The sequence below is a fragment of the Schistocerca serialis genome, chromosome 11 (assembly GCF_023864345.2).
Source record: "Schistocerca serialis cubense isolate TAMUIC-IGC-003099 chromosome 11, iqSchSeri2.2, whole genome shotgun sequence".
NCBI lineage: Eukaryota > Metazoa > Arthropoda > Insecta > Orthoptera > Acrididae > Schistocerca > Schistocerca serialis.
The window spans coordinates 185,535,953-185,561,217 of record NC_064648.1 but is presented as its reverse complement, the minus strand read 5'-3'; positions in this window follow the sequence as shown (position 1 = coordinate 185,561,217).

Here is a 25,265-nt window from a genome sequence, read left to right as displayed (position 1 = left end):
ACCTCCTGGAGTTCGCTTTTGACTCTTGCTCTGGCAGCTTGACTTTGCACTACCTGTAACTTTCCCAGTGGGTGTGAATCCTTCACCATCTTGACATTGTGTGGCAGCCCATGTTCATCTTGGCCTTCATTCACTTCCTAGGGACACTACTCCAGCCTTGCTTTATTGCCTTCAGTTTCATGACCCTCGTATGGTACGTCATGATAGTACCTTTGTGTACACTGATGGTTCTCAGGCCGACCATGGTGTCGGTGCGCCATCATCATTGGCAATGTATTTCAGTATCGGTTTGCAGCACACTGCTCAGTAGCTACAGCAGAGCTCTGCACCCTGTATCAAGTGCTGGAGTATGTCCAGTGACAAGAGCCTTTTCGATTGTCATCTGCACACCCTGTCAGCGCCCTTCAAAGCCTCTGTGCACTGTTCATTGTCCATCCCTTAATGCAATGGGTCTAGAAAAACTGTCACTTGCTCACTCTTGATGGAGCCATGGTGATGTCTTTGTAGGTTTCTGGTCATGTCGGTCTGACAGGAAACATGGCTGCTGATGCTGTGGACAAGTCTGCAGTCTTCGTACCTCAGCCCACTAGTACTTACATTCTCTCTGATGATCTCTGTGTTGCCGTGTGTCATTAGGTTGTGTCTCTTCAGCAATGTCACAGGTCCTCCCTTCGTGGGAATAAGGGCCAGGTTATTAAGCATCAGGTTGGACAACCTCCTCTCAATCATCCTACCATGAGGAGGTCATTTTAACTATGTTGTGTATTGGGCACTGCCTTTGTAGCCATCAGCATTTGTTAAGTGGCTCTCCCCCACCACTTTGTGCACATTGCGCCCAACTTTCAACTGTCTACCATTTCCCAAGGGAATGCTCTTCTGTAACCATTTACGTGGCCACTTGGGTTTGCAGTCTGAGTTATTGGCTGTTTTTTTTTTTTACTTAGCAAATGATGTGTGCACTGTTGACTACATTTTACTTTTTATCCAGCATAGCGATATGGCAAAGGCCATTTAATTTAGACATCAGTTTCTCTGGGGTGTATTTTGTACTCCTTTCTCCATATCTTCTCTTCCGTCCATTGGGAGTGGTGTGTGGTCACTTTTATCTACTCTCTCTTTCTCCGTGTTTCACAGTTTTGGTGAGGACGCATATGACCCTAGTAGTTTTTGCATCGTTAAACAAAACAAAACAGCAGCAAACATGTCTGTAAACAGCCAAAAATTTTTCACAACTTTGTATTTTGAGATATTGATTAAATATTGGACTACCCTACACATACACTATGATCAAAAGTATCCACCCAAAAACTTATGGTTTTCATATTAGGTGCATTGTGCTGCCGCGCCGGCCGTGGTGGCCGTGCGGTTCTAGGCGCTTCAGTCCGGAACCGCAGGACTGCTACAGTCGCAGGTTCGAATCCTGCCTCGGGCATGGATGTGTGTGATGTCCTTATGTTAGTTAGGTTTAAGTAGTTCTAAGTTCTAGGGGACTGATGACTTAAGTTGTTAAGTCCCATAGTGCTCAGAGCCATTTGAAGCATTGTGCTGCCACCTACTGCCGGGTTCTCCATATCATCAACCTCAGTAGCTATTAGACATAGTGAGAGAGGAGAATGGGGTTCTCCGCAGAACTCATGGACTTTGAACATGGTCAGGTGATTGTCACTTGTGTCATAAAACTGTATGTGAGATTTCCACACTCGAAAACATCCCTAGGTCCACTGTTTGCTGTATGGCAGTGAAATGGAAACGTGAAGGGACACATATAGCACAAAAGCATACAGGCCGACATCACTGTTCCAAACTGTTTCAGGATCCACTGCAAGTACTAAGACAGTTAGGCAGAAGGTGAGAAAACTTCGATTTCATGGTCCAGTGGCTGCTCATAAGCTGCACATCACGCCGGTAAATGGTAAACGACGCCTTGCTTGGTGTAAGGAGTGTAAACATTGGATGATAGAACAGTGGAAAAAGTTGTGTGGTGAATGAATCATAGTACACAATGTGGCATTGTGATGGCAGGGTGTGGGTATGGCGAATGCCCGGTGAACATCATCTGCCAGTGTTTGTAGTGCCAACAGTCAAATTCAGAGGTGGTGGTGTTGTGGTGTGGTCGTGTTTTCCATGGAGGGGGCTTGCACCCCTTGTCGTTTGGTATGGCATGTGTATTGAAAATGTAATCATAAATATTTAATAGTGAAAATTTGTTCACTTGCCTTTACAAAAAAGGCACATGATCTCCTGCAAGTCAGGAACTGCAGTCACTGGCAACTGGCATGGCAAGTCACATGGAAATGGCTACAGATGGACTGCTTACCCTTCATAATTGCCACTGTGTCTCAGGAAAGAATTACCTCCATTGGTATAATGAATGGAAACACCATATGGGTCACTATCTTTTTAAAGTTACTGATGACATATTTTGATCTGACCAGTAGATCACTTTCAGATCTAAATTGGGAAAAGGAAAAATGAGGCCTAACAACCCAAGAGTGTGATGCTACAAATAACAGAAACAGCACTACCCCAAATAACATTAATACTTCATATACTCATTCACAATCAGTGCTGTATTGTGTAGTTCGTTAGTGACAAGAATGAACATAAAACTATGTAAACAGTACAGAGGATGCAAGGGGAAAAGTTGCATAGTCGGTCATGTGAGGTCTGTACACATCAATACCCAGAACATTAATACAGTGTCGAGAAGATTCTTGTAAAGAGAAAGTATGTTGATTTAATACATTTATTCGTGAACAATTGACTACATGATTCTTCTTTTTGTTCTTCTCCCATGATGTGTTAGGTGATTTCACCTGTGCTGGTCAACATGTTCTAACAATCTCTTCTGTTGTCTTCACCTCTTTCTTGTCCCTTGTGGTTTGTAATCTAGAATTAATTTTGGAAGTTGCTTTCAGGCATTCTGTCTATATATTCCCACCATCTGTTTCTATTTCTTGTGCATTGAATCATCTTGCAATTCATTCCTACTGTCATCATTTCTGAAACTATCTTCTCTGTTTATATCCATATGATCCAATAGTAATTTAAGGAAATGAAGAGAATCTTCAGAGAGCTGTCTATCATCTTGTTTTGTTGGCTTCTAAATGTAACATTAAAATCTCCACTAATAAAATAAGTGTTACGGTAGTCAATGGAAAATCATCTACCAGATAAAAAATTGTTATAAATAATGTAATACTGTAACAGGTAACTCACTTTCATGACATGGTTGTGGCATAAGATGAGATTTTTGCAATGACATTGATAGCAAGATACTGAAATTTGAAACAATGTGTCTCCCATGATAAAAGTGAAACCATACATTTAACAACCAAATTGTATGTTTTTGTGTACATTTAGGTATTTTGTGAGATAGAAATTGTACTGTTAACACACATTTCAGATTTATATTGTTCTGATGCTTAATTTCTTAAAACAGAACTGGAAACACTTACCATTTGTAGAATAAAGGAGTCTTACTTGAAACTCTGATTTAAGTGGGAAACAGAATCTGGTTATAAAAGAGCCATGTTTTAGGAAACAATTATACTACGCATTGATTGAGTTGGACGATAATAGTGATGGGAAACAGAATGGCCACAGAGATGTACCACATACTACAGCAGGTTCTGTGACAAACAAGAAACCAGTGTGTTTAAGCAGGCCTGCTATGGCTGGTGGTGTGCACAATCATGGTATCATGAACTGAGCAGCTGCCAGCACCAGCCATAGGGGGTCTTAAGAGTTTGAAGATGGCTTTAACAAAAGCCAAAACAGGTACTAATACACAAATGTTAATGTGATCTCAACTGTTGTTATGATCAGAGTTAGCGCCAGATTTCTGTGCTCCATAGGCAATGCTGTCTAAATTTATAATGTTTTTTAATCATTACACGAGTTATTAACAAACTCAACTGGTGGCACCATGTCTGCTGACTCCTGAGTGGGGGAGGGGGGGGGGGATGCCAAATTGTATCAGAAGTTATTTCCATTTGAGTAGTCCCAGGTGCAGATCCCTTGAGAGTTTTGAGAGGGTTACAAGCCTACCTAGCTTCAATCCTGCTAGCCAAGGTTAAAAGCTCACAAATGTAATGCTTTTAGTCCCATCTTGGTAGAGTCCCCAAGTCTTGACGTGTATCTACAAGTAGAGCCAAGATGCAGTGTGTGATGGTGGATACCTTATTTCACCACTGATCATTAACATTGTGTCCCACTAGCAGCTGGAGTGATGGAGAATTGACTGGTTATGGAAATGGAGAGATTAAAGATCGATATAGTGGGAATTAGTGAAGTACGGTGGCAGGAGGAACAAGACTTTTGGTCAGGCGAATACAGGGTTATAAATACAAAATCAAATACGGGTAATGCAGAAGTAGGTTTAATAATGAATAAAAAAACAGGAGTGCAGGTAAGCTACTACAAACAGCATAGTGAATGCATTATTGTGGCCGAGATAGACACGAAACCCACGCCTACTACAGTAGTAAAAGTTTATATGCCAACTAGCTCTGCAGATTATGAATAAATTGAAGAAATGTATGATGAAATAAGAGAAATTATTCAGATAGCGAAGGGAGACGAAAATTTAATAGTCACGGGTGATTGGAATTCGGTAGTAGGAAAAGGGAGAGAAGGAAACGTAGTAGGTGAATATGGATTTGGGGTAAGAAATTGGAGGTAGCCGCCTAGTAGAATTTTGCACAGAGCACAACTTACTCATAGCTAACACTTGGTTCAAGAATCATGAAAGAAGGTTGTATACATGGAAGAACCCTGGAGATACTAAAAGGTATCAGATACATTATATAATGGTAAGACAGAGATTTAGGAACCAGGTTTTAAATTGTAAGACATTTCCAGGGGCAGATGTGGACTCTGACCACAATCTATTGGTTATGAACTGTAGATTAAAACTGAAGAAACTGCAAAAAGGTGGGAATTTAAGGAGATGGGACCTGGATAATCTGAGTAAACCAGAGGTTGTACAGAGTTTCAGGAACAGCATAAGGGAACAATTGACAAGAACGGGGGAAAGAAACACAGTAGAAGAAGAATGTGTAGCTTTGAGGGATGAAGTAGTGAAGTCAGCAGAGGATCAAGTATGTAAAAAGACGAGGGCTAGTAGAAATCCTTGGGTAACAGGAGAAATATTGAATTTAATTGACGGAAGGAGAAAATATAAAAATGCAGTAAATAAAGCAGGCAAAAAGGAATACAAACGTCTCAAAAATGATATCCACAGGCAGTGCAAAATGGCTAAGCAGGGATGGCTAGAGGACAAATATAAGGATGTAGAGGCTTATCTCACTAGGGGTAAGAAAGATACTGCCAACAGGAAAATTAAAGAGACCTTTGGAGAAAGGAGAACCGCTTGCATGAATATCAAGAGCTTAGATGGAAACCCAGTTCTAAGCAAAGAAGGGAAAGCAGAAAGGTGGAAGGAGTATATAGAGGGTCTATACAAGGGCGATGTACTTGAGGACAGTATTATGGAAATCGAAGAGGATGTAGATGAAGGTGAAATGGGAGATATGATACTGCATGAAGAGTTTGACAGAGCACTGAAAGACCTAAGTCAAAACAAGGCTCTGGGGGGTAGACAACATTCCATTAGAACTATTGATAGCCTTGGGAGAGCCAGCCCTGCCAAAACTCTACCAACTGGTGAGCAAGATGTATGAGACAGGCGAAATAACCTCAGACTTCAAGAAGAATATAATAATTCCAATCCCAAAGAAAGCAGGTGTCGGAAGATGTGAAAATTACCAAACTGTCAGTTTAATAAGTTACAGCTGCAAAATACTAACACGAATTCTTTACAGACGAATGGAAAAACTGGTAGAAGCCGACCTCAGAGAAGATCAGTTTGGATTCCGTAGAAATGTTGGAACACGTGAGGCAATACTGACCCTACGACTTATCTTAGAAGAAAGCTTAAGGAAAGGCAAACGTACGTTTCTAGCATTTGTAGACTTACAAAAAGCTTTTGACAATGTTGACTGTAACACTCTCTTTAAAATTCTGAAGGTGGCAGGCGTAAAATACAGGGAGCGAAAGCCTATTTACAATTTGTACAGAAAGCAGGTGGCAGTTATAAGGGTCGAGGGACATGAAAGAGAAGCAGTGGTTGGGAAGGGAATGAGACAGGGTTGTAGCCTATACCCGATGTTATTCATTCTGTATATTGAGCAAGCAGTAAAGTAAGCAAAAGAAAAATTGGCAGTAGGAATTATAATCCATGGAGAAGAAATAAAAACTTTGAGGTTCGCTGACGACATGCTAATTCTGTGAGAGACAGCTAAGGACTTGGAAGAGAAGTTGAGCGGAATGGATAGTGACTTGAAAGGAGGATATAATATGAACATCAACAAAAACAAAACGAGGATAATGGAATGTAGTAGAATTAAATCGGGTGATGCTGCGGGAATTAGATTAGGAAATGACACACTTAAAGTAGTAAAGGAGTTTTGCCATTTGGGCAACAAAATAACTGATGATGGTCGAAGTAGAGAGGATATAAAATGTAGACTGCCAATGGCAATGAAAGCGTTTCTGAGGAAGAGAAATTTGTTAACATCGAGTGTAGATTTAGGTGTCAGGAAGTCTTTTCTGAAAGTATTTGTATGGATTGTAGCCATGTATGGAAGTGAACATGGAGAATAAATAGTTTAGACATGAAGGGAATAGAAGCTTTCAAAATGTGGTGCTACAGAAGAATGCTGAAGATTAGATGGGTAGATCACATAACTAATGTGGATTTACTGAATAGAGTTGGGGAGGAGAGAAACTTGTGGCACAACTTGACTAGAAGAAAGTATCGGTTTGTAGGACATTTTCTGAGGCATCAAGGGATCACCATTTTAGTACTGGAGGGCAGCGTGGAGGGTAAAAATCGTAGGGGGAGACCAAGCGATGAAAACACCAAGCAGATTCAGAAGGATGTAGGTTGCCGTAGGTATTGGGAGACGAAGCAGCTTGCACAGGATAGAGTTGCACGGAGAGCTGCATCAAACCAGTCTCAGGACTGAAGACCACAACACACAACATGCTTCCATAGAAGCCCTGATTTTTTTCCCCTGTCTTCTATAGCCTTCTGAGATGTATGTTGGTGTCTATGAAACCTAACATTCTATGGTGCAAGTCAAGGAGTCTTCAACCTACATGATTGCAGAACCATCCCTACCTCTGATTCAAGCCATCCACTGGCCTCTGTAACACAGTCAGTTATGTATACAATACTACAGATGGTGAGCTCTGCCTTCATCTCGCAACCAAGACTTGGTCTTTGCTTCTTTAGCTAGCCACTCAGAACCATAGAGAATCTTTTCCAATCCAACACAATACACATTTGTGTTCCAACATGAGCCACTACCTGCACTTGGCAGCACCCTTTGTTCTTTATGGTATCTGGAAGCACCCGTTTCCCATCTAGAATAATTCCTTGCAAAATACCTAGTGATATGCACACGATGCACACTGGGTTCCTTGCCCTCCTTGGCAGCCATATCCCCTAATGTTGGAAGTCCAAACTACGAGTAAACCCACCCTCTGTGAATGCCCAGACCTTGTGGGCTGCGAGGCTTGTTCTGGAAAAGAGGAGTGCCTTCACCTGGGTCAGGGATTTCATAAGCCACTAAAGCACCCAGACTCTGTTTGTCATACAATCTGTAGTGGCGCTCAGATAAGCCCCTCAGAATTTATTTTGTTGGAGCTACCAACCACTCGACCACAGGTGAGGAGTAGGCTCCAGTGCAGGCAGTACTGAGGGGGGCCACAGTAGTAGACCAATTGGGGGGGATGTGTGGGACATGGTAGAAATATAGTATCCAATAGTGATGCCCATAGGCAACAGCATCAAGCTGTGTGACCGAAGCCAACATCAGCTGGAGTTGTTTGTTAAGAGTCACCAAATTGGCTCACATCTGAATAGAGCAATCAGTCCTTATTCATACCAAAGATTCAAAACTTTACACTACACAGTTATTAGGATGCTACACTGTGCCTGGTAAGTATTCAGACATGCAAGAAATTAGGAACTAAACATTATCCACACAGATAATTGAAAAGAAGTCGCTGCTGTTTGAGGCTTGTAAATAGAATTTGCAAACAAATAGTGTACTCACCTTATCTGCTGCAGCGCGTGAGATGGGCACTCTGATGTTGCAGCCAAACTGACCCAATCAAAGCAAAGCAAAACCAAGTAAATGCCAGTGTGATACAGGGATCAATAAAAGTGTCAATAGAAGTACTCCACAGCTCACTGTGGAATGAACAGTTCTCATGAAGCAACACAAGTGCTAGCCCTACCTGGGGCATGTGCCACATGGTCAGTTACAGCAACCATCAACTCCATCCAGATAGGACACCTTCCACTTCCAGGTGCTACACCAATCTCACTCCTGTTTTAGAATTTCATTATCATCTCCTTTAAACCATTTAATGGCATTGGTCCTCACCTTGGCTTTTACTCTGTCAATGCAGCACTGTAACTCCTGCTCTTCACAGAAAACAGTTTCACTAACAGACCATGGTCTCACTTGACAGCAATACTGTTCACTCATGTTACATCTTGTCAAATGACAGCATGGGCGTCATAGTGTCAGACAATCAGTGTGCATTGTACATTGTCAAATTTTGCACCTGGTGTCCAAAGTTGGAAGTGATTTTTTCCTGTGAAAACCTGTTCCCCAGTAATGCAACTACCGAGTTTTGCTTTGATATGATGATTAATGTCCACACTGAACCTTTGTGAGTAGCTGCTCTTTAATTACAACCACATAGTGCTAAAGCCTCATATGTATAGCTCCCATTCGTGTCTTGTCAAAATTAGATTTATTGCAGCTTTCATGAAGGCATTTAAATAGTCATTCTTCCTGTGCTCCATATGTGAATAGTCTGGGGAAAAAGCCAGTGGGATGTCACCTCTGCCATGCACTTCACAGTGGTTTGCAGAGTTAATATGTGAATGTAGACAGACCTCTCAAATTTATATAACACTGTAAGTACCAATACATTATTTTTACCATGAAGTGCCCACTGATACCTATTGATTCAAACCGATACAATAAACATTCTTCATACTTAGTATTACATGCCATAATTGATTACTCTTAACAATCCTTGTGGACCACAAAATGATTTGTTTACATTTTGTGTTACTTCAGTGCTTAAACTAACATTATTGATTGGAATTATCACAAATTACATTAAATTGCTACACTTCTTTTCAAAAAAAGATACTTAACTTTGGTTGGTTTCTGTTCGCCCAATATGTACGGTTGTATAGGTGTCAGCACTGTCTTCATTCCCATATCAAAATATTGCTTTATTTTCTCCCTTTTATGTACATTGCCATTTAGTGATGGACTGGTACATGGCATTTTGCATTAACAATGCGTAATGTAGTTATCTTAAATTCAATGATAGTTACAAACTCATTCATACGAAATGTAACCATGCATGTATGGATCACACTAGATCCTGGTCAGTTTTTAGTACATACAGTAACTGGCCATACCACAGCAGTGTGTTTTGAAATAAATAGACAAGGATACCATTTCAATCTATCAATTTCTTCAAATAAAATAAGTACTTCAGACTGGTAGCCTCCTAATCCAACCTACGAACAGAACAGTGTATAGCAGTTGTGTTACTTTATGACACAACATACAAGTGCAGTAGCTCAGCAAATATTTCATTCTTTGCTTTATATTGATTCTCCAAAGACCTACAATCCATTAAAATTCCTATATTGCGAAACATCACAGTTTTAGATAATACTGTAAATACACATCGTTTATTATTTTCAGCATTGTTTCCATTGAAAACATGTTGCTTCCAAACTATGTAATGAAAATTCTTCATACTTTCATGAAATACAGTCATTGACTTCTAACAATCCTTGATCATAAAATGCTTTGTTTCTATCCTATGTTATTTCCTCAATGTATAAATTAATGTCGATGATGTATACCATCATCTTTTGGAATAAAGAGGCCTGGCAAGGAGTTAGTAATCTGACTTACATTCAGTTGGCAATAAACAGCTCTGTGCTGATCATTGACATGAAGTGTGAGGAAAGTGGCAGTTGACCCTGAACAAGAGAAACTGCGAGGTCCTCCAGATCAGAATGGTAAAACTCCACTAAATTTGGGTTTACGTAATGAAACATACAGATTTAATGGTTGTAGATCCAACAAAATACCCAGAGACTCAGGGACTATAATCACAAAACCCTTAACTTCCCGTAAAAAATATTGTGGGGGAGATGAACTGAACTGAGAGTTTTATTGGCAGTCCATTTAGAAGGTGCAAAAAATCTAGTAGACTGCCTACGCTATGCTTATCAGCTGTCTTCTGGAGTATTGCTGTACAGTATGGGATTCTTATCCGGTAGGATTAATGGAGGGGACCGAGAAAGTTCAAAGTAGGACTGCATGTTCTGTATTATTGCAAAATAAGGGATAAAGTGTAATGTATGGTATGAGTTGGGGTGGCAAACAGAACAAAGGCATTTTTCTTTGTATTGAGTTCATGTCTTAAATTTTCAATCACAGAGTTTTTTCCACCAAATGACAAAATACTTTTTGACATCCACCTACATTAGGAAAAATGATGATAAAATACGGAGTCAGGGCATACACAAAGCGAATTGGTAACTAATGTGCCCAGATAATCTCAGCACTGCTAAATTAGTCTATGGCTGGCCATCCATACACGTGCAAGTAGTCTCAAGGGGCACACATACACTGGTGATCTCTGGGCCATTTTCTGTACTGCAACATGATTGAGATGTTGAGCTGAGAAAGAGGAAATGGTGTTAGTATTGTCATGCATAGCTTGGGGGTAAGTATTTATAGAAATGGAAAAAAAAGAAGGAAAAACATAAAGTGAAGGTGTTATGTGGAATGTTGGATATTTTATAATCATTATTATTATTATTTATTCGTACAACATTTTTTTATCAAACCCCTACTGTGTTTTAGCTAAGTAATCCTTCAATGTATAAAATAAATTAGCTGCCTTTTTAAGTAAGTGTACTTTTGCAATTCCTTTAATTTTTTGTACAGTGATATTCCTTGGTAGAAATGCTGCTTTGTGTTTTATGTTTATTTTTTCTTGGTAAATGTAAGTTGAGTCGATCTCTTGTTGCATGGTCATGGACAGAGCTGTTTGTGCAGTTACTACCAATGTTATTTTTGATGTGTACATCTGACTGGTAAATGTATTCACATGGAGCAGTTAAAATCCCCATTGTTCTGAACAAGTCTTCACAATGAGCTCAACTAGTATTTTTGGTTATTATTCTTATGACTCTTTTCTGGAGTTTGAGTGAGTGTACATATGAATAATATGTAACTAAAAGACATTTCATGTTAACACTGATACTGTCATGCTGATGACATTTGGTTTGCTAGTACTTTTGTGTGTTCACACCACTTCAACTGAGAATCAATATTCATTCCTAGAAATTTTCTATTTGTTACAGTCTATAGAGATGCCTTCTACATTTAACTTAACGTTGCCATTTTTCCTCTTCAAATTAAATTCATTGCATTAGTTTTCTTTATGTTCATTGTCACTTTATTACTTATTGACCAATCATAAACTTCCTTGAGATTTTCATTTGCTTTCTCAGCAAGGAGTTCTCGTGTTTTCTCAGTGACTATGACATTGCTGTCATCAGCGAAGTGGATTCTTTCACCATGAGTAACACTACCTGCAAAATCATTGATGTATATCAGGAACAGTATTGGTCCTAATATGCTACCTTGCAGAACCCCTATATTAATGTAGTTTGGTTCTGGTAAGTGTTGTACTAAATCTTAAGATCTATTTGAGGTATGTGTTATCTCTACTCTTTCTACCCTATCTGTTAGGTATGAGCGAAACCAGTCATTAGCTTCCCTTCTTATTCCTAATGCTTCTAATTTATTTAAGAGAATCTTGTGGTCGACTGTATCAAATGCCTTAGAACGACCCAAAAATATGCCCATGACACACTCATCTTTATCAACAGCATCAAGTACAACTTTTGTGAATTCTACTATGGCTGACACATTTTTGGGACTTCGGAAACTAAACTGTGATTCACTTAAAGGATTATATTTATTCAGCTAATTCATTAATCTGCCTTTCATAATTGCTTCTATTATTTTTGAGAATGCTGACAGCAGGGAAATGGGCCAGTAATTTTCATATTCACATTGGTTTCCTTATACACTTCATCCCTTGTTTTTCCAGTTTTTTGAAAAGTGTTTTATTTTTATTTCTGATAGTTATCGTTTGTAGGCTTGTTGTTCAGGGAATAATTAGATGCGTGACTTTACTGTTGTTATTTGACAGAAATTGCCCGATAGTCAGAGATATTTTACAGCTACATCACATTTTTGCCTGTCCATATTTGTGGCCACGTGGTCAGTTACTAATGAAGTCATTGTTGTAACCCTTCTTGCACTGTTGACCAATAGGGACATGCCAAATCTTTGAAGGATGATCATGAAGGTGCTGCTGGATTCATTTATGATGATAGTGCTGATGTTAATGTCCCCATACAGAATTATGTTGACCTTTGTACTTGAGACTTTATCTAGAACTTCTGTGAACTTATTGAAAAAAGTGTCCACACTATCACTGGGAGATCTATACCACACAAAATGATTAACTTCTTGGTGATGTCAAACCATGTTAATTCAATAGCTGGTATTTCAAAGTGTTTGTCTTCACTTACAGTACTGAGGTCATGTCTTGCTTTCAACTGTGTTCCTTTTCTTATATAAATGCGTGCTCCTCTCCCCTTGAAGTAGTTCTGCAGTACGTGTTTGCCTTTTCATACAATGATAATACTACATGTTGGATTTCTGTGTCTCTACACCAGTGCTTAGTAATACAAACAACTCTGCAGTTCAATGATTGGAACTCAACTTCTAATAGTTGTATTTTATTTTTTACTGATTACATGATTTGATGGAGGATTGTTAAGTCTGTGAAATGCCCCATGTTACTCTTTCCAGTGGTTTGATTTTCTTTGTGACATCTGCTATATGTAATATTTGAAGTGTTAAAATCTGTCTTGTGAGTGATTGTTTCAGCATTTTTAGAGTGCTGGAGATACTCTTTAGGCAGGGGAACCTGTTGTCAAGATTTATCCTAAAAAAGACCTACTTTTCGTACCTTTGACAACACGTATTTGACCATGTGTGGCCCGAGATCCACCCCCTATACTTCCATGAATCAGCTGTACCAATCTTACCTTCCCAGTACTGTTTAGGTGTAGGCCATGCCTAGTGAAGCCCCATCTGTTGATAGTCCTGATGGGCACCAGAGAAATGTGAGCAAAGTTGGCTGTCCTCAAAGCCATTGCAAACCCCACATTGATTTGTCTCACAGCTCCCTCATAGTGTGGTTGATTATGATGCTGGGACAGATCAACAAAGTGTACGTTGGAGCCATGAGTCAGGGAAGCTATCTTGTCCAGGTCACCAGCTATGTCATATGCCCCATCCCAGTCCAAACTGTTTCATGCCCCACCCACTATCACTACATGGTCCTCTTTTGTTGTCCTTGCATAAAGACCCTAGGTTCTCTATCACATGACGTAGCCCTGCATTTGGCTTGAAGATACTGGTGGCCTGGTACGCTGCCCCTAAAACTGTCAGATTGATTTCGCTTCCTTCCTATCCTCCTACCAGCTGCCAGTTCCTAACCACCCTCTTGCCCCCTATCTTCCCTGATCCTTCCTTGCTTCCTCCAACTGTGCGTGAAAGGCACAAATTTTCCTTTCCTGTTCCCGAATCAAAATGTTCCTACTGCATACTCTGTAGTTCCAGGTGAGAGAGCCCCTTCTGTTCTCCCAACATTCTCCCCACTGCATCCCCCCCCCCCCCCCCCCCCCCGTGAAAATATTTCCTGCATGATTGGCAACAAATCTCTCTACCCTCCCATCCTATAACAGCTCCCACATTTCTCACTCATGGTCAGTTTCAAAAGAATAATAATTAAGTCTAAAGAATGTTTTAAATTTAAGGACGCGAGATTGACAAAAAACGACAGAAAGGTCTTACGTGTGGTGCTTGTTTTTCTTTTTGCACTGATTTAGAGATACAATGACAGAAGAATAAATTTGTAATTAATTTGCTTTTAGAGAATTTACGTTATTAGGTGTGTTTGGATAGGTTTTTAAACGTTTATAAGTCAGAAAATTTGGGCCTAGATCGCGTCTATGTAATTAGTAAACAATACGAAATGTTAGTTAAATACAATTTACAAACGTTTAATAACACTTTTATGGCGACAATAGATACTGATGAAATTAGCAACAGTCTTTTTAAACGAATTTTGCACTGTCAAGAAAATTTGAATATAATTTCTTTCAGTCTGTGACGCAAAATTTCGGGTATGTCGCGATTATCGGAACTTCAGCTAAAGAAAAAGTTTTTTCAAGAACAAGCACTGATGGGACGCTAATATTCAGTTGTGTGACAAGAACGGACCCTACAGGAAGCATAAAAAACAAAGAAAATTTAAATCTGACACTATTTCCTCTTAAATAAGTTCTTTTAGCGGACGAAGAAAATACCCGTGATCTCACTTGGCGGCCATTTTTGTTCCGACAACCTATTGCATCAGTAATTAGGGTTTCTTTGATTCGATTCACATATTTAGTGCAGGAAAATGACTGTGCACGCTGTAATTATTCAAGTCTTGTCCTTATGCTCCGTGGGGAAGTGATATGAACTGGGGTGTAGTATATTTCTAGATTCATCACTTATAGCTGGTTCTTAACTCTGTGTAATAGGTTTTCCTAGGGTAGTTTGCATCTATCTTCAAGCATGTGTGTGTCTAGTTTCTTAGCATCTCTGTGAAACTGTCGCATCGGTCAAACAAACTAGTGAACATTTGTGCTGCTCATCTTTGTATACACTGAGTATTCTGTGTTAATCATATGTGGTGCAGGTGCCTCACACCTGAGCAGGCTTGTAGGATGGATAGTACAAATGTTTTATAAGCAATCTCCTTTGTGGACTGGTTGCATTTTCCCAGTATTTTGTATTTTACCAGTGAACCAAAGTCTGTTATACAAGTGCAGGTTTACATTTCTGAACAGACCGATGACCTCAGCAGTTTGGTCTCTTAGGAACACACACACACACACACACACACACACACTCACACTCACACTCACACTCACACACACACACACTCACACTCACACTCTTCTGAGCATTTACAGCAAGTTGACTATCTCTGCACCAAAATATAAACAGCATTATGAATGACCTGCAAGCAACAAATTCGAATTCCTGGCTTTTATACAATAAGTAAACTTTACCATCTAAATCCAATACAGGTGACTTTCTTCTGCCTTAACACTGCATAATATGAGCATGAGAGAACTACAGAGGAATGTATTTGATACCTTATGAGACAGGAAAATGCAGATTTGTTTTATACACACAGGAAGCTCGTGTAGCTTTCATGTTCTGAACAAGAAATTTCTTAACTACTGACTGATGACCTTAGCAGTTAAGTCCCATAGTGTTCAGAGCCAGTCTTAACTACTGCAGTCTTTCCTCACATTTGGTCGAAAACATGAGCTCAGTCCTAGGAACCACAAAAGAAAACGTCAGTGAATTACACCATCAACAAAAAGTTATTTTATAACAAATAGAGCAATTAATGTGAGAGAGGGAGAAACACTCAGTTATTTGAAAATAATTTTTAACCACAGGTTAGTGGGAGGAAGAACAATGAGATGTGTTTGGAATGTCGTAAGAAATATCTAATATCCGAAAATTTTTTCACTTCTAACAAAAATCTCACACGATCTGTAAGTTTGAAACTTCAGTCACTGGGAACTGGTTGCAGATCAACCAGATACTTTCTTCGTAATCGTTTGCACCGATGAAAGCATTATCGCCATTGGTATAATGAATGGAAACCACCATCTGAATCACTATTTTCTGTAATAAACATGGGCAGTTTACACAGTAGTAGCAGATCAGCTCCATATAGTATTTAGAAAAGGTAAAATGAGAGAAGGCAATATAAATAGTATGAGAGTGTAATACTATAAAAATAGTGATAATGTTACAACAAAAAATGTTAAATCATGGGCTCATACATATCCAGTGCTGTTAGCTGCAAATTGTCAATAATGGTAATATTTTACAGAAAACTGTTTAAAAAGTAAAGAGGATGCAATACATGGACTGAAGAGGTGCAGTGTCAGAGAAAGAAATTGTGAAAACAGTATGGAATTCTGTAAATTATAGTGATACGGTATGCTGTGTTTATTTGTCTAATGACCACTGAACTCTCTTTTTATAGTCCAGTCAGTGAAGCCAAAAGAAGTTCGATTAGGGGAAAAAACCGTGTAGCCACAAATTTTTGCACGGTCTCCTGATCTATGTACTAAAAATCCTGAGTGGTAGGATGTGAGTCTAGGGATGGGGGAGCGGTGTTTAAAGGTCACTTTACATTTCATTCTGAATAACTCAAACTGCAGTTTCTACTGAAAATCTTTCCCAGTACAGAATCAAACTACATGAAATTTGCTAAAAAGTGTTAGTGTTTCTTTAATCTGGGACTAAATGTTTCCACAATTCAGGAAATGGAAAAAGAAGATTATTAAAAATAGTGTTTTAACTGTACAAAATTAATTTATCTTTATATGAACAGGTTTAAAAACAAGTTAGTGTACCACATGTAAGTACAATAGAGCCATATTAAGGGATAAATTACATTCTGGGAATGCAACAGAGTGAAGGGGGAGATACGGGAAGTAGAAACAAAGGAATGATAGATTGCCAGATTATGTTCATGCTCTTCCTTCCTTCACAGGTCTGCAAACTGAAGATAAAGGTAGTTACTCCTTATTCTATCTATCCCACTACGTCACAAGAAGCAACCAAAGGGTGTTGTTCGAAGTTATTACAACTGTGCAAAATGTGCCTATGAAGAGCTCACTACAACAGTCTGCAGACATGCCTGGAGGCCGTTTATTTGCCACAGATTATGTTAAGACTTCATGGAGTGCTGATATCAGTTACTAATGACATTAAGACAAGAAACACATACAGACAGAATGTCTGAAAAACTATCCAGAGTGATCTATGCTGTCAGAGGGGAAATTGATTGTGTCATCCTGTATGGCAGTTGTTGCCTTCTTCTGGGAAATGGAAATTCCCTCATCATGAGTGCTGCTTGCTTTTCAGTTTACGCAGACTATACCTCCCCAGCATTTATTGTCCAGTTCTCTTGTGTGAGTAGACAAAATAACTTCATTGAGCTCATGTTTGTACAGTGGAGTTATTTTCAGTTCATTAAGAGAGTACTTCTTTATAGTTCTTCGGTGAGCTATTATGTAAACAAAGCTCAACAGCTGGAGCTCTGTTGTCTGCCACACTGAAAAGCCTGTCCAAATTGTAACAATATGTCAATGTATATCTGACAATGTCAATATCTTTGTCTCCATTATCAATTTCTGGAATATTTTTCATGGCATGAGGAATATCAAAATGCAGCTCTCCAGCTTTTGCTTACGCAACATTTGAAGAGATCCAGAGTCTTGAACTGCATTTCTCTACAACTGAGGTTGGTAATTGATGTGTTACAGAACTTCAGCATAAGGCAAGCAATGCATTACAGCACATTACTGCTCTAGTTGGAACATGATCAGTCCCATTCCATCAGACATAGTCACACCTATCTTGGGAGATATACTATGGATGTATGGTAAGTGGGTCCATTCAGTGCAGCCCATTTGACAACTTCCAGTAAGTTCCAGTAATTCCGAATGTAAAAGATGTATGCAACCTATCAGTAACACAGTTAATAGTGAGAGACATGCAGCAACTTTCTGATGATTCATTAATTCACCAAGTGACAATGACATAATTTTACAACTGTACAACATGCTTTCAACAATAGACAGCAACAAGGTGACACATTTACCAATCCAGTCCCTTTTCCACCAACACTATCACATTTACAAGTTAAATACTTCTCAGCCCTGCTTACAGGCTTGTATTTTATACAATGGCTCACATAATACATGCAGCAAGTATTGATTTTAATATTTTGAAAATAACACCACTGCATAGGTTTTTTTCACTATTTAGAAACTCCAGAGATTGACCGATGAGAGGATACAAAGCAGAAAAGGTGTAATGAACTTACGTCTGGAAATGCATCATTTCCATGCTAGACACCATTTGTTCAATCATACATTGTTACAGAGGCTATGGTCTAATATGTACTGTACCATCCAGCCACAGTTACTGTATGCATGGTGTCTTTCTAGAGGGTGGTACTGTTTCTCATACATTATGTGCTAGCATCTTCTCCTGCCATAGTAATTGGTAATGTTGTGTCCGATTCACTTCTCTTGTTGACTCACCATGTAGTAGATATGATAAAGCACTGTACACAATGGTTCCGTATTTGAATTGACAGCTTCCCAACATGGTGTTTACTTACATAAAGGCAAATGAGAAATTGGAGGGGCAGCAGGGTTGTATCAGGAGACCTATTCCCGCCATTAACAACCACAGCATTCAATGTTCGCAGTAGTGTTTCGCTGTTTGCCTAAGACAGGGTCGTTTCAGGAAGCAGGAAATCATGGACATACCAAAGTATGTGCACACCAGATGTGGAGCAAAATGTAATTAACACTGTGGAAGGCAATTGCTGTGTCAGTTCCAGGCAGTCAGGCTGCCAGTACAGGGTAAGCCAGATTGCCATGTGGAACATTTCTCTGACAATTGTTGCTATCGTTAACACTTAAAAGTGCATGGCTTGCTACCGACAGACTTTCCACATCAGGAGCCGTTTAGTCTCTTGTTTCTACACCAGACAACCACAGTTCTAAGATTTGTATCATCCATCCTATTCACATATGAGGCCACCTTTATGCAGAGTTGTATCTCCAGCTTTTAAACTGTCACCTGTGGGACAGTACGCAGAGCCCCCATGGTACAATGACAATGAATGATCAGGATTGGTGCAATCGGAATGTGTGGGCCATGATACTTCGTGATGATATTTGGGACATCTCCCATGTTGTCTGACAGGGCAGAAATATCGATGTTTCTTGTGGGTGACTTCGCTGCCCCTGTTGGAAGAAGTACCATTGATGATTCGAAGTATGATGTGTCTGTATATGATGGTGCTTCAGCCCGCTTCACTGTTAATAACTGGACGCATCTCAGTTGTGTATCCCCTGGTCGATGGATTTGATGAGGGGGTTCCAGTTGCATGACCTGCCCATTCACCGGATCTCAACTCGTGCGATTTCTGGTTATCTCTAAAGTATTGTCTATGCAGGACCCATTCGAGATGTGGAAATATTGGAGCAGTGTATTCATGGTGCCTTCGACACTGTTTGGATGCAGCCTGGCCAGAACGTGTGAGACAGAACATGCTGCAGCACGTACTTGCATGCAGTAATGCTCATAGAAACAATTTTCATACTTATTGTAACTGTGGCAGCATGGTTCAGCACATACTAGAGCGCATTCTCTGTAACAGTGTATAATTAAATAAATGGTCTCTAGTATGGAAACCACCCATTCTGGACATTAATTCATTAGACCTTTGTTCCCTATATCCTCATCAATCAGTCCCTCGAGTTTGTACACAGTGGAAAAAATCACCCTGTATAAATTTGAGCTGAGTGAAGTTATTTTGTCTACTTACACAAGAGAACTAGACAGGAAACGTTGGTGAGGTATAGACTGTATGTGAACTAAAAATTGAGCAACACTTGTAGTGGGGAACTTGATTTTCCTAGAACAACACTTCAGATGCTGTACCAGATGACTAAGACGCAATTTCCCCCTCAAGCAATATAGAACAGAACAGACATACACACAGATTTTGTCCATTTGTTACTTGTATTACCATTATTTATGTATATCTGCACTCTGTGAAGTGTTAAAGCATGTTGTGGAAAAGAAATGAAACGCCTTCACTCATCCCTTTCCACCTCGCATGCACTCCCTCCCCCCCCCCTTCCCCCCCTCCACCCATACCGTGGGCATATCTTCACACTGTGTCCCCAGTTATTCATTAGCCAAACTGTGGAAGGTTCCATATATTTAGTGAAATAACCTGCTGTTAATTTTTGTAACAGTGCAGTAAAGAAAGTGTGGAATTGCCTACTCACTCTTTATTTTGCATGAACGCAATCATGTGACTTACCTTCCATTGTGCTTCTACTCAACACAGCCTCTCTTCACCCTATTACATACCCACCCACCTTTGGTACATAATTTGTGTGTTAATTTTACAGTATTGCACTTAAATGTGGTACAAACATTTAATATTTGATTGTAACCCATTTCATTTAATGATCAACATTAATTATATACGATTAAAACTATTTTTAATATTTGCATTTATTCCGTCCTCCGCAATACTATCATTATAAACGTGTCCAGGCGATAATAGCAAAACCTGATGAGGAACGAGTGCTAATCACACATGCATGGTGCATGAGCATCCTCTCTGTGTAGAATGGGGAAGGTGTGTGGTCTGAGTTGTACTGAGGGCAGATTATGATAGCCCATAGGCTCAGCACGAGCATTTCGGAAACTGTATGTCTTGTCAAGTGTCTGATGAATGCTGTGGTGAAACAACACATCCAGACATGGTGGAGCTGGATGTCCTCCCCGCGTTACAGATGTAAGACTTTATAAACTGGGCAGACTGGTAAGAGGATGGGCAGAAAACTGTGGCAGAACTAGCATCAGACTTCAATACTGGGCAGAGTAAAAAGGTGTCTGAACATATAGTGCACTGAACACTGCTGAAGGACCTCTGCAGCCTACGACCCTTGTACGTGGCAATGTTAACATCATGACATCGCCAACTATGACTGAAATGGGGATGTGACCATTGTTACTGGACCTTGGCACTGTGGCAGTGTGTTGCACGGTCTGATGAACCTCAATACCTTCATCTTCTATGAGAACTGTTCCTTGTCTTGAAATCTGTGCTGTGGGACGGAAACAGTCTGGTGGTGGCTCCATTATGCTCTTTGGATCATGCATGTGGCCATCCATGTGTCCAATAGAACTCAGGCAAGGCACAGTGATGGCCAAGGGGTATTATACACGAGTTGCAGACCACGTATGCCTCTTCATAAGTCATGTTTCGTGACAGCACTGACATTTTTCAACCAGATAATACACCATGTCACAAGGCCAGGAGTGTGATGGGGTGGTTCGAAGAACACAGTGGCGAGTTTGTTGATGTGCTGGCTCCCTCTCCCCCAACATACAAGATCTGAACCCAATCGAATACATCTGGGATGTGATTGAACATAGCTTCCGAGCTCATTCGCCACCCTCCCCATAATTTTTGGGAATTAGGTGACTTGAGAATGCAGATGTGGTCCGGCTCCCTTCAACGACCTACCAAGGGCTCATCACTTCCAGGCCACGATGCCTTGCTGCTGTTATCTGTGCCGAAAGTGGACATACTAGCTATTACGTAGGTGGTCATAATGTTCTGTATGATAACTGTGTATCTTGTTTTTAGTATTAGTATCTGGCTGTGTAAAACAAGAACACCTAGGATCATTACTATGTAGATGCAGGTGTCGTGTTGTTGTTGTGGTCTTCAGTCCTGAGACTGGTTTGATGCAGCTCTCCATGCTACTCTATCCTGTACTAGCTTCATCATCTCCCAGTACCTACTGCAACCTACATCATTCTGAATCTGCTTAGTGTATTGATCTCTTGGTCTCCCTCTACGATTTTTACCCTCCACGCTGCCCTCCAATGCTAAATTTGTGATCCCTTGATGCCTCAAAACATGTCCTACCAACCGATCCCTTCTTCTAGTCAAGTTGTGCCACAAACTTCTCCCCAATCCTATTCAATACCTCCTCATTAGTTACGTGATCTACCCACCTTATCTTCAGCATTCTTCTGTAGCACCACATTTCGAAAGCTTCTATTCTCTTCTTGTCCAAACTATTTATCGTCCATGTTTCACTTCCATACATGGCGACACTCCATACAAATACTTTCAGAAACGACTTCCTGACACTTAAATCTATACTCGATGTTAACAAATTTCTCTTCTTCAGAAACGCTATCCTTGCCATTGCCAGTCTACATTTTATATCCTCTCTACTTCGACCATCATCAGTTATTTTCCTCCCCAAATAGCAAAACTCCTTCACTACTTTAAGTGTCTCATTTCCTAATCTAATTCCCTCAGCATCCCCCGATTTAATTTGACTACATTCCATTATCATCGTTTTGCTTTTGTTGATGTTCATCTTATATCCTCCTTTCAAGACACTGTCCATTCCGTTCAACTGCTCTTCCAAGTCCTTTGCTGTCTCTGACAGAATTACAATGTCATCGGCGAACCTCAAAGTTTTTACTTCTTCTCCATGAATTTTAATACCTACTCCGAATTTTTCTTTTGTTTCCTTTACTACTTGCTCAATATACAGATTGAATAACATCGGGGAGAGGCTACAACCCTGTCTCACTCCTTTCCCAACCACTGCTTCCCTTTCATGCCCCTCGACTCTTATAACTGCCATCTGCTTTCTGTACAAATTGTAAATAGCCTTTCGCTCCTTGTATTTTACCCCTGCCACCTTCAGAATTTGAAAGAGAGTATTCCAGTTAACGTTGTAGATGCAGGTGGAAAACAAAAAATAAGATAACCGAACCACCTCAGATGGGTTATTACAAAAGGCAGATCAAAATTGAACTGATATGATTGGGAATAAGGAGGTTCTCCATAGAATTACAGAAAAAACGCACTTATGGAAAACACTGATGAGAAGGAACGGTATAATAGGATGTGTATATGAAGACGACAGAGAATAATTTGCATGGTACTAGAGGGAACTGTACAGGGCAGAAACTGTAGGGAATACACATTGGAATGTACCCAACAAGAAATTAAAGATGTTGGATACGATTGCTACTATGAGATAAAGAGTTTGGCACAGGATCTCGAGTCATGAAAGAACACATAAACCAATTGGAAGTATCCTCCCCTCCCATGGCCAAGGAATTCCAATTTTAATGTTATATGTGTCAATTAGGCACTCTAAATGGAGTGTAAATGTGTGTGTGTGTGTGTGTGTGTGTGTGTGTGTGTGTGTGTGTGTGTGTGTGTGTTGGATCCACATCAAGCAGTACAGAGGAGGAGGCACCAAAGTGGTACATAATGTGTTTCTTTTGAGAACCATATGCCATACATCCATCTGTACAGGAGTTTGTAAGAAGAGTGTGATATAATATTTATTCCAGTATCGCACAACATGACTGTGGTGTCTAAATGAGAGTTTTGTGCTCAAACATATGCTTCCTGACACTTGTTGATACCAAGCACTACATTCACAAATACCTGAACTACAAAACTGTTTTTGTAATCGTCAGATGTTTCTACAATATTGTCTCTGTGTTGTGGGTTACTGGAAAAAGATAGTTGTAGTGGTCTCACAAATACTCTGACACACGCTATAAAGTGGCTTGCACAGTTTAACAGTAGAAGCAATTGGTGGTTAGTAAGCAGTGATATGAACTGTAAATCACTTTTATGAGGGCATGTTGAAAAGTCATGCTACCAAATTTATGTGAAAACTCATACAGATTTCTGAATAAAATCATATAAACATTCTACACCTTTGTTCTTCATCTATACATAAAAACATTTCTACCAGTGAATGGCCAGTTCTTTGATACTGTCACTGTGGACTGTTCAACTTTGTTGATGGAGCCACAGCCTCACCTCTACTTGCACCACTTCATCACTATATGACTGAATTCCTCAAAGATGTCTTTACTTTTTAGGGAATGCAGCTGTCCACTTTGAGCTGAGGTTAGCAGCTCTGTTTGCTTAATTATGAACATGAACAACTGAGTGTTGGACATTACTAATACTGATATAGTCAACACCATGCACTGCTTTCATTCTTCTATGGATTCTGTTGAAGGCACATTTCCTGCAGTTACAAACTTGATTACAGCACACTTTCTCATGCACTAACATAGTTCCATTACACACTGCACTGTTACATGATAAAATTCAAAGCTGTATAGTAGTAGTGTGTTGCAACTTGTCAGTGAAATGGTAATTTGACCACGTAATATGCATGATAAGTAATACCTCAATTGATATTGAGAGTGGAATAAAAAATTTCAGCAGCATTACTTTTCAACAGGCCTCCATATTATAAGACTCTAGGAGAAGTGCAACAAATTTAAGGAACACATATCTTCGGTGTTTGTACATTATTCAGTCGCAGGACAATAGTAACAGACAGAGGTTACACAACAGTGGTAGGGAGTGTTGGAATCCAAGAAAATTAGTGGGTGTAGTGGAAGATGTACAGGGACAAGAGGAAATGTACAAATATATGAGAGAGACGGAGAGATGAGCTGTATGTTTAAAAGGTGTACAGATCTGGGACAAGATTATACATCTCATCATGAATGTTCAACGTAATATTTGACAGATTAATGGAAATAGGGATGCCAACTTGATAGGGCACATGACGTAACAATGAGGTTTTTAGTCTAAAACGCTGAGAAGACAGATGCGTTGATTATTCCTTGAGGTTCAGTGTTGAGTGACCCAATGCAAAGTGGTAATTTTAGATTTATCACCCTAGAGAAGTATTGTTGTGTGGGCACAAACTTACAGCTGGATGTTGAATGAGGCAGTATTAGTACATTAAGAACTGTGAAACTATGAAAATGATTGTGACTTAAAATAGTATCTGCAGCAATACTAAAGTTTAGGCTTATAACACAGTTACAGCCCCAGTGTTGGTTTATAAACAGAGTTCTTCAGTATTGTAAACACAACTGAGAGGAAATCTCATATGTTTTTTGATCCATTCCAAAACTCTGAAACATCAGGACAGAGAGAAAAAACAAGAAGTGTTGGAAATGAAGCAAAAACGTGAAATTGTTGGAAAAGAGTCTCATATGCCAGAAAATATTCAAACCAGACCTGTGAGCATGAGAATGTGTTCAGCTGATAAATCCAGACAGCAATAAATAGGCAGGTGATATAATTAAAAATTAAGGACAAGTAGTTGTATGAGTGGAGGGAGAAAACAACACTGAAACTGTAGGCAAACCATAGCGAGTAGAAGAGGAAATGTGCTGACTCCCCTAGTTCAGCGGTTCTGTCGTGAGATGTCAGTTGGTCTGCTTGTGACCCACTGAAGTGTGTGTTAAAACATCAAAAGCAGCATACTGGCTTAAATTGTGGATTAA